The following is an 8,959-nucleotide window of genomic DNA, read 5'->3' on the forward strand; positions in this document are numbered from 1 at the left end:
GTCCAGCAGAATCAGCAGGGCCAGTAGAACCTGCAGTCGGTTCAATGCTCCAATCCCCAGTAGAACCGTCAGAACACCCCTGCAGGCACTCCCGTGAGGAAAAGCAACCCCGCACCTACCGGAGGCAATGTGTGCTTCAAGTGTGGTGAGCATGGACACTTTGCCCACGCTTGTCCCAAGAGGGGTACCCAGGGTACTCCAGGCCAATTCAATAACAGTGGGCAGAGGCAGACTCCTCAACAACAACAGCAGCAATAGCCCTGGAACAGCAATCAGACTCCCCAGAGCAACAGAGGCCAGCAAAACTACGTTCACGGGAGGGTGAACCATGTAGCTGCGAAGACTGTGCAGGAGGCACAGGACGTTGTGTTCGGTACTCCTGCCTCAGTTTTATTTGATTCCGGAGCAACACATTCTTTCATATCTGCTCAGTTCGTAGCCAAATATTCTATTCCTTTTTGCACCATGCCTAGAACCATGCTAGTAAATTCACCTGGGGGAAACATGAGGGCTATGTATCGGTGCTTTGGGGTTAGAATACAAATCATGGGCAGAGAATTTGATGCAAATCCTATAGTTCTGGAGTCTAATGGTATTGACATCATTCTTGGGATGGGATGGTTGACCAAGTATGATGCTGTCATCCAATGTGCCAAGAGGTCAGTGCTCCTCACTAGGTCAAAAGGTGAAAGGTTTGAATTCATGGCAACACTTCCAGCCGCAGCAGACTGTACAGTGAATCAGCAACAAGGGAGTTCTATTGAAGATATCAGGGTAGTGTGCGAGTATCCAGACGTTTTCCATGATGACTTGCCAGGTATGCCACCCGAACGCGACATTGAATTCATCATAGATCTTTTACCTGAAACTGCACCCATTGCAAAAAGGCCCTATAGAATGTCTGTTGTTGAGTTAGAAGAACTTAAGGCACAGTTAAAAGAATTATTAGATAAGAAGTTTATCCATCCTAGTTATTCGCCTTGGGGAGCTCCAGTGATCTTTGTTGAGAAAAAAAGATAGTACGCAAAGGATGTGTGTAGACTACAGGTCACTGAATGAAGTGACTATCAAGAACAAGTATCCTTTGCCGCGTATTGAAGATTTGTTTGATCAGCTGAAAGGAGACAAGGTGTTCTCCAAGATTGATTTGAGGTCAGGCTATCATCAGTTGAGGATACGACCTATCAGATATTCCCAAGACTGCTTTCACTACAAGGTACGGGCTTTATGAGTATACAATGATGTCATTCGGGTTGACAAATGCTCCGGCCTATTTCATGTATCTGATGAACAAGGTGTTTATGGAGTATCTTGACAAGTTCGTAGTGGTGTTCATTGATGATATTTTGGTAACTCCAAGAATGAGGAAGAACAAGAGGAACATCTGAGGCTTGTTCTGCAGAAACTCAGGGAGAATCAGCTGTATGCCAAGTTTAGCAAGTGTGAATTCTGGCTGGATCAGGTCTCGTTTCTTGGGTATGTCATCACCAATGGAGGTATTGCTGTTGATCCAGGGAAGGTCAGAGATGTGTTGAAGTGGGAACCCCCTCAGACAGTGTCAGAAATTCGGAGTTTCTTGGGACTCGCAGGCTATTACAGAAGGTTTATTGAAGGTTTCTCCAAGATAGTTAAACCCCTTACTTCACTATTGGAGAAAGGAAAAGAGTTTGTTTGGTCAGAAGAATGCCAGGCCAGCTTCGAGGAGTTAAAGAGACGGTTGACTACAGCACCAGTATTGGCTATGCCAGACATTCACAAGAGCTTTGATATATATTGTGACGCGTCTAGGGAAGGAATTGGTTGTGTGCTGATGCAAGAGGGACATGTGATTGCTTATGCGTCTCGTCAGTTGAGGAAGCATGAGCAGAATTACCCTACTCACGACCTAGAATTGGCAGCTGTGGTACATGCTTTGAAGATATGGAGACATTACTTGTTGGGACACCGATGCCAGATATATACAGATCACAAGAGTTTGAAGTACATTTTTTCTCAGAATGATCTCAACCTGAGGCAGAGAAGATGGTTAGAGCTTATAAAGGATTATGACCTAGAGATACACTACCACTCCGGAAAAGCTAATGTGGTTGTCGACGCTCTAAGTCGCAAGAGCTATGCCAATATAGCTAGGGTCAGTCAGATGCCACAGGAATTGTGTTGGGAATTTGAGAGACTCAATCTTGGGTTTGTTGCGCATACCGAAAGGATCACCATAGAAGTCGAGCAGACTCTTGAGCAGGAGATACAGAAGGGTCAGCTTGAGGATGTCAAAATCAAGGAGATCAAGGAGTTGATGGAGATAGGCAAGGCACCTGACTTCATGGTTGATGAACAGGAAACAGTGTGGTTCCGAAAAAGGATATGTGTGCCGGATGTGGATCATTTGCGAGAGAAGATTCTGAAGGAAGCCCATGATTCAGCTTACTCGATTCATCCAGGCAGTACCAAGATGTACGAGGACTTGAAAGAAAGGTATTGGTGGTATGGCATGAAGCGTGATGTTGCAGCCCATGTGGCTATATGCGATGTGTGTCAGAGGGTCAAGGCAGAACATCAAAGGCCAGCCGGTTTGTTACAGCCATTGAAAGTGCTCGAATGAAAGTGGGAAGAAATCGGCATGGATTTTATTGTGGGATTACCCCATACAAAGGATGGTTATGATTCCATATGGGTCATCGTGGATCAATTGACAAAAGTAGCTCACTTCATTCCAGTGAAGACTACTTATACCGGAGCTAAATTAGCAGAATTGTACATATCCAGGATTGTGTGTTTACATGGGGTACTTAAGAAGATTGTGTCTGATAGAGGTACTCAGTTCACGTCTCGATTTTGGCAAAAATTGCATGAATCAATGGATACGAAGTTGAATTTCAATTCGGCCTATCATCCACAGACAGATGGTCAGACATAAAGGACTAATCAAGTATTAGAGGATATGCTGAGAGCTTATGCTCTGAAACACGGAGGAAGTTGGGATAAGAGTTTGCCGTACACAGAGTTCTCTTGCAACAATAGTTATCAAGCCAGTTTGAAGATGGCACCGTTTGAGGCATTGTATAGCAGAAAGTGCAGAACACCTTTGTATTGGAGTGAGACAGGCGAAAGCCAGTTGTTCAGCCCCGAGATCATTAAAGAGGCCGAACGACAGGTGCAAGTTGTCAGAGAGAATCTCAAAGTGGCACAGTCAAGGCAGAAGAGCTATGCAGACACTCGACGTCGAGAGTTGACCTTTGAAGAAGGGGATCATGTGTATCTAAAGGTGTCACCTATTAGAGGTTTGCGCAAGTTCAAGGTCAAAGGGAAGTTGTCACCTCGCTATATTGGTCCATTCAAGATCTTGGCAAGGAAGGGTGAGGTGGCATACGAGTTGGAATACCATCTCGATTGTCAGATGTGGACAACGTGATCCACATATCGCAGCTCAAAAAGTGCTTGAGAGTGCCAAAGGAGGAATTGCCACTGGAAGAATTGAATGTACAGGATGATCTGACTTATACTGAGTATCCGATTAAAATCCTGGACACATTGGAGAGAATTACTCGGAGTAAGAGGATACAGATGTGTGAGGTTCAGCGGAGTCATGCAGAAGATGAGGCTACCTGGGAACGAGAGGATGACTTACAGGCAGAATTTCCCCAGCTCTTTGCTAACCCAGCTGAATCTCGAGGACGAGATTCCTTTTAAGGGGGGTAGATTTGTAACACCCTAAAAATTCAAATTAGAAACCCAAACAAATTCAAATTAGAAACCCAAACAAATTTAATTAGATTTGTTATAGGTTCGATAAGGTTTTATCTAATTTATCTTGAATTTAGAGCATTCATCGTTAATTAAATAAAATACTTAACCATAAAATAAATATAAGGGAAATAGGTTTGTGCATTTCATGCTGCCTTTGCATCTTTTATTGTTTATTGTTCAATTTAAGTTTGAATTCGAATTCTTGAATTTGAATTTAAATTGAATGTGTTTGAATCATTTTCGAAAATGCAAAGCCTTTCTTTTTTCCCTCTCTCTTTTCAGCCCAGCTGGCCCATCTCTCCTTTTTCTCCCTCTATCTCTCTCTTTTTCTCCCCGCGGGCCAAACTCCACCGCCGGCCCATTCTTTCTCGGCCCAGCCCGTCTTCCTGCCTCCCCTCTCTCTGCCGCCGACAGGTGGGCCCCACCTGTCGGGGCCTTCTCCTACCCCGCGTCGGGCTCGGACTCGGGAAGAGTCTGGCAGCGCCCCACCATTCTGCGCCTTGGTGCGGACGCCAAGCGGCCTCGCCCGCCCCTATATAAAGCGCACCCCGTGCCCTTGAGCTCCATCGAGCCGTAGCCGCCGCCCCAGTTCGCGAAACCCTAGCCGCCGCCATTGTTGAGCTCGAGCTCGACCCCCGCTAGAATCTCTCCGTTCCGCTGCTTCCCCGACGAATTTGAGCCTTCCCGAAGCTTCGCGTCGAGGTAATGAAGCCGCCGACCTCTTTTCCCCTATCTTTATCGCTCTCCTTCGCCGGGAATCACTCGCCGGAGTTCTTGCTCCGCTATCCGCCGCCACACACCCTGTTCCGCCTCCAAATCGACTTCCAAAAGCCCTAGATCATCTACCCGCATTGCGCTCGTGCTCCTAGTGCAAACCGCGCTCGATTCGAGCCCCAGACGGCCGTTTTCGGCGAAGTCCGGCGACCCCGCCGCCGCGCGCCGCCGCCCCTTTTAACCCTGGCCGCTAGATCTCCATCCAACGGCCCAGATTAGATTCAATCCAAGTCAACCAGAGGAATAGCGGTCAACCATGTTGTTTTTGCAAATAAAACCTCCAGCTCTTTCTAAAATAGAACCCGCCGTCCTTAGTTTTCTATCCTAGCCCCTGCGTATAAGGTTTATTTACATTTTAGTCCTTACAACTTGTTTTGGCCTTAACTTTATCGTTTTAGATCCGTTTTTGACGATTCTTGCGCTCATGCAATCCTTGCAATGTGTACAATAGTTTTATACCATCGTTTTGTACTGTTTATATTGTTTGGTGTACTGTTTCTTATTGTTTATACTTGTTTGCTTGTATGTGCGTGTTTGGTGCGATAGACGATCCACTGTTCGAAGGGCAGCAGCAAGATCAAGGCTTCGAAGGACCGGACCAGCAGCACTGTGAGCAAGGCAAGTGGACCCTTGATCATGTTTGTTGTCCCAAACAAAACACTAAATAATGACATTTATTTTCTATTGCATGCATGTGTCTATAATAAGATGGGACCCGATTAAGGACATGACTAGTTTGTTTATCTATTTCCTTGGTCAATTTTGGTTATTTAGTTCATGTTTGGTAGTATTGCTAGTTGCTTATACTATGGTTTATGGTTGGTTAATAATGAGACAAATGCTATACTTGTTACTTCATGTTCTCAATGGCTCATGTTTTAAACAAGATCATGTGATTTAATTGGAACATGGAAAACCACCCAAGAAAACCGTACAACCACAATACCATATGGCTCTGGTCTTGACTGATTAATTAGAAACTCTAGCTTGTAACAATCTTACCAAAGGGCAAGAGGGGATGCATTGATGGGGTATAGCTCGGTCCTCTTGGGGCAATGTTGGTTCTTTGATACGGTATCACCTCATTAGGAAGTGTTATGACCACTTTGGCTTGAAACCTTAGCGGATTGTCATAGGATAGGAAATCTTTGTAACGATCTCGTAGCGTCCCTATGCAGTCATACCTAAGGAAGTGTGATATGGTGCTTGGCCCGCACTTGCATAAATTGGGTATAAAGTTCTTTGAACTTTTACGCGAATTGTGGTGAAAGTGTACAACCTCTGCAGAGTGTAAAACTGATATATCAGCCGTGCTCACGGTCATGAGCGGTTGGGACCCTCACATGATAATTGAACTTGAAGTTGATTTAAATCGATGTTATTACTTTATGATGCTCGGTTATTTATTTCATATGCTTATCTTGTAGGTTAATGGTATATACTTATATCTAGTTAATGCTTGCTAATAAAATTTGATCAACTAAAAATGCCGAGTGCAGTTAAACCGTGTCAACTATTCCTTGAATTAGCCTTGCATGTATTATAGTTGTTTCCCTACCACTTGTTGAGTACCAACCATAAGCGTACTCACCCTTGCATAATTGCTGCTCAGACCAAGATAACTGCCCGGTATACCCCGAAGACTTCGGGGATTTCTAGGCGTATGTCTCCCAGTCATCTGCCTGTGAAGAAGAAGATTCCGCTACTACTCTATAAACGTTTATTTATTCGCTTAAGGTTAAGACATTCGGTCATGTAATAAAATTCTTAATACTCTCTTTCGTTTTGCATTGTGATGATATTCGCTTTATAGTCTATCATATGTGTGTAAACTTGATCCTGGCGCACATTTGAGATGCATTCGGTTTCCCTTCATAAACTGGGTGTGACAGATTCTCTTTGGGCTGGCCTACATGCATGGGATGGAAATTGTCCACCGGTAATATGCATTGTCTAAAACTGTTTGCTTATTCCATATTTAGTTCAAAATGCAATAATCACTTCATACCAGTACTTTTCTTGGCAGAGATATAAAAGGAGGAAACATACTTGTGGGCCCTAATGGTGAAGTCAAACTTGCTGACTTTGGGTTGGCTAAGCACGTATGCAGTTTTTCCTTTCCATCCTTTCCCTCCTGGTTTGTGTTTTTTGAAAGGAATCCCTCCTGGTTTGTAGCTTTCCATTATCCTAAAATGCAGTTTAGCTGGTGAATCCTTGAAGAGATTACAATGTGTAGTGCTTTGCGCTTTGGCAAAGGAGCACTGCATGAATGCAGCTGAGTGGATACGGCTCGGCTGTAGGATCATTGTAGTTTTCTTTTATGGAAGACTTAACACAGGAGCATAGGACTGCAGCGCTTTTTCATAAAATTGTTGTTTCACCTACTCATCCACTGCCTGCGCTTTGTTGTGCATGCCCAGATGAAGGACGTAGCTTAAAAACTGAAACATTGACGAATATACTCATAAAATTTTTGCTGTTCTTTTGGTGGTCACCATCAGAAAGAACATTCACGGTCGCAGAATTTGGTTCTTGTTTTGATTTCTTCGTTTATTGGAATGGTTTGATTTCTTCTTCTAACACCTACATTTCGTTACTTATGTTGAAGCAGATATCGTATGAGGCTGCAATACACTCTTTCAAAGGGAGTGCATTCTGGATGGCTCCTGAGGTGAGCTGTTTATCAGCTCTAAACTTTATTCCCTTATTTGTCATAACCTACCAGATGTTCCTGAACAAAATTCTCTCATCATCGGGTAGGTTATAAAGAGTAATGGCAGTGGAAGGGGTTACAATCTATTGGCGGATATTTGGAGTTTGGCATGTACTGTTATTGAAATGGCAACGGGGCATCATCCTTGGCATGAACATTGTAGACCCGGGGAACCATGCCATCCTCCGGTACGCTTTCACTTAGCAGGTGTATTTAAAAGATAACCGTAATGGATGATGCTGAGTTGATCTTCTCCAACTCCTGTCTTTCAGGAAGCGGGAGTGTTTTGGACGGCAAACTCTGACGGTACACCTGAAATCCCAGAGAGTCTTTCGGAGGAAGGGAAAGATTTCCTGAGGAAGTGCTTGCGACGTGACCCAGAGTCTCGCCCCACTGCAGCTCAGTTGATGGATCACCCTTTTGTGCGAGATTATTTTGCTTCTATGGAGAGCCAGCCGAGCTTGCCACTGGCGTCAGCTTCACTGAGACGGCGACAGGGTCAGATACATATATAACGGTGTTATACACAGGAATTTGCAAATTTCGTCGGGATCTGACAACCTCGATGAGTCATGTAGCTTCGCCACTGTTTTGTGTGAGCATCCGAATTCCAGCGCATTGGAATACAAGGTTTTTACTTTTTTTTTAGATTAAGGAAGGTTATTACTTAGTACTCGTAAAGTAAGTCAGTCGATGAACTGTACTATATACCTATGAGTGGTGGTATCGTGCACCATAAAAGACCTCTTGTGAGCAGCCAATGGAATGCATTTTGGCATGACATGGCCAAAACAAAATGGGATGTTACCACTACTAGCCTTTGTTGCCTTAACATTTCTGTCGGGAGATGCAAATGCGACGCTGGTACATAAACACATGCCTGTATCCGCACAGCTGAGTATGAATGAGTAGGGTCGACGCATCTCCATAAATTTGGAATGAATTGGTCCTGAGGATTATACCAAAACCCTCGTTTCGAAACTCCGTCAGAACACCCTCTTTGCTGTAGAGCAGAGTTGCTGCTAGAGTGGAGAAGGAAGCAGAGTCTGCTCAGATGCTGCTGATAAAAAAAATATATAATGACGCCCGCTCAAATACATTCCTGGGCCGAGAATGGGTAAGCCCATGGAGGACACCGATGGCCTGGAGCCCATGGGCCATTGGTAGGAATACAGTCAGATGATTTTGAGTAAATTGCACACATCATACAACAACTTGTCAGATGAGTGCAAATTGGTCTAACTTGTAAAATGTTCAATTTAGTGCAACAACTTATAAAATGTCCAATTTAATGCAATAACTTGACAAATAGATGCATTCACAGTCCAAAAAGTACACGATAGTGTAACTAGCAAGGTTCACATTAGGACAATTATTAAATATTACTTAACCATTAATTTTCGTGCTGCGCCTGCGTGGCAATGTACTTGGCCGAGATAAGAACCTCTGTGTTTAGAAATTAATATTATGTCTTTACATTAATTATTTTTATACAGTGATTTAATTTTAATTAAAACTATTTAATTTGATATTCAATATTGAAAAATTCACCCTCACTATTTTCGATATGTTTGATTATACTGTTAAGGTAAAAAAGTCAATATGTTGATACAAACTATAGATACCTTTTAGGAGCTTGGTACATATATTTTTAAAGCCTCCTATATTCGTTAGAAAGGAAAATGAGCTAAATAAAGTAATAAACACAAACAAACATGAGCATTGTTG

The 8,959-nt window shown here is 43.5% G+C and overlaps 1 long non-coding RNA gene across 1 annotated transcript; it reads left to right on the top strand.

The window, feature by feature from the left end:
- The first annotated feature begins 6,439 nt into the window (after nt 1-6,439).
- Nucleotides 6,440-8,106, top strand: LOC120699952. Its single transcript, XR_005685742.1, has 3 exons — nt 6,440-6,620; nt 7,130-7,189; nt 7,279-8,106. It is a non-coding gene; the product is annotated as an uncharacterized LOC120699952 (long non-coding RNA).
- The last annotated feature ends 853 nt before the right edge of the window (nt 8,107-8,959 follow it).

The sequence above is a fragment of the Panicum virgatum genome, chromosome 3K (genome assembly GCF_016808335.1).
Source record: "Panicum virgatum strain AP13 chromosome 3K, P.virgatum_v5, whole genome shotgun sequence".
Taxonomy (NCBI): Eukaryota; Viridiplantae; Streptophyta; class Magnoliopsida; order Poales; family Poaceae; genus Panicum; species Panicum virgatum.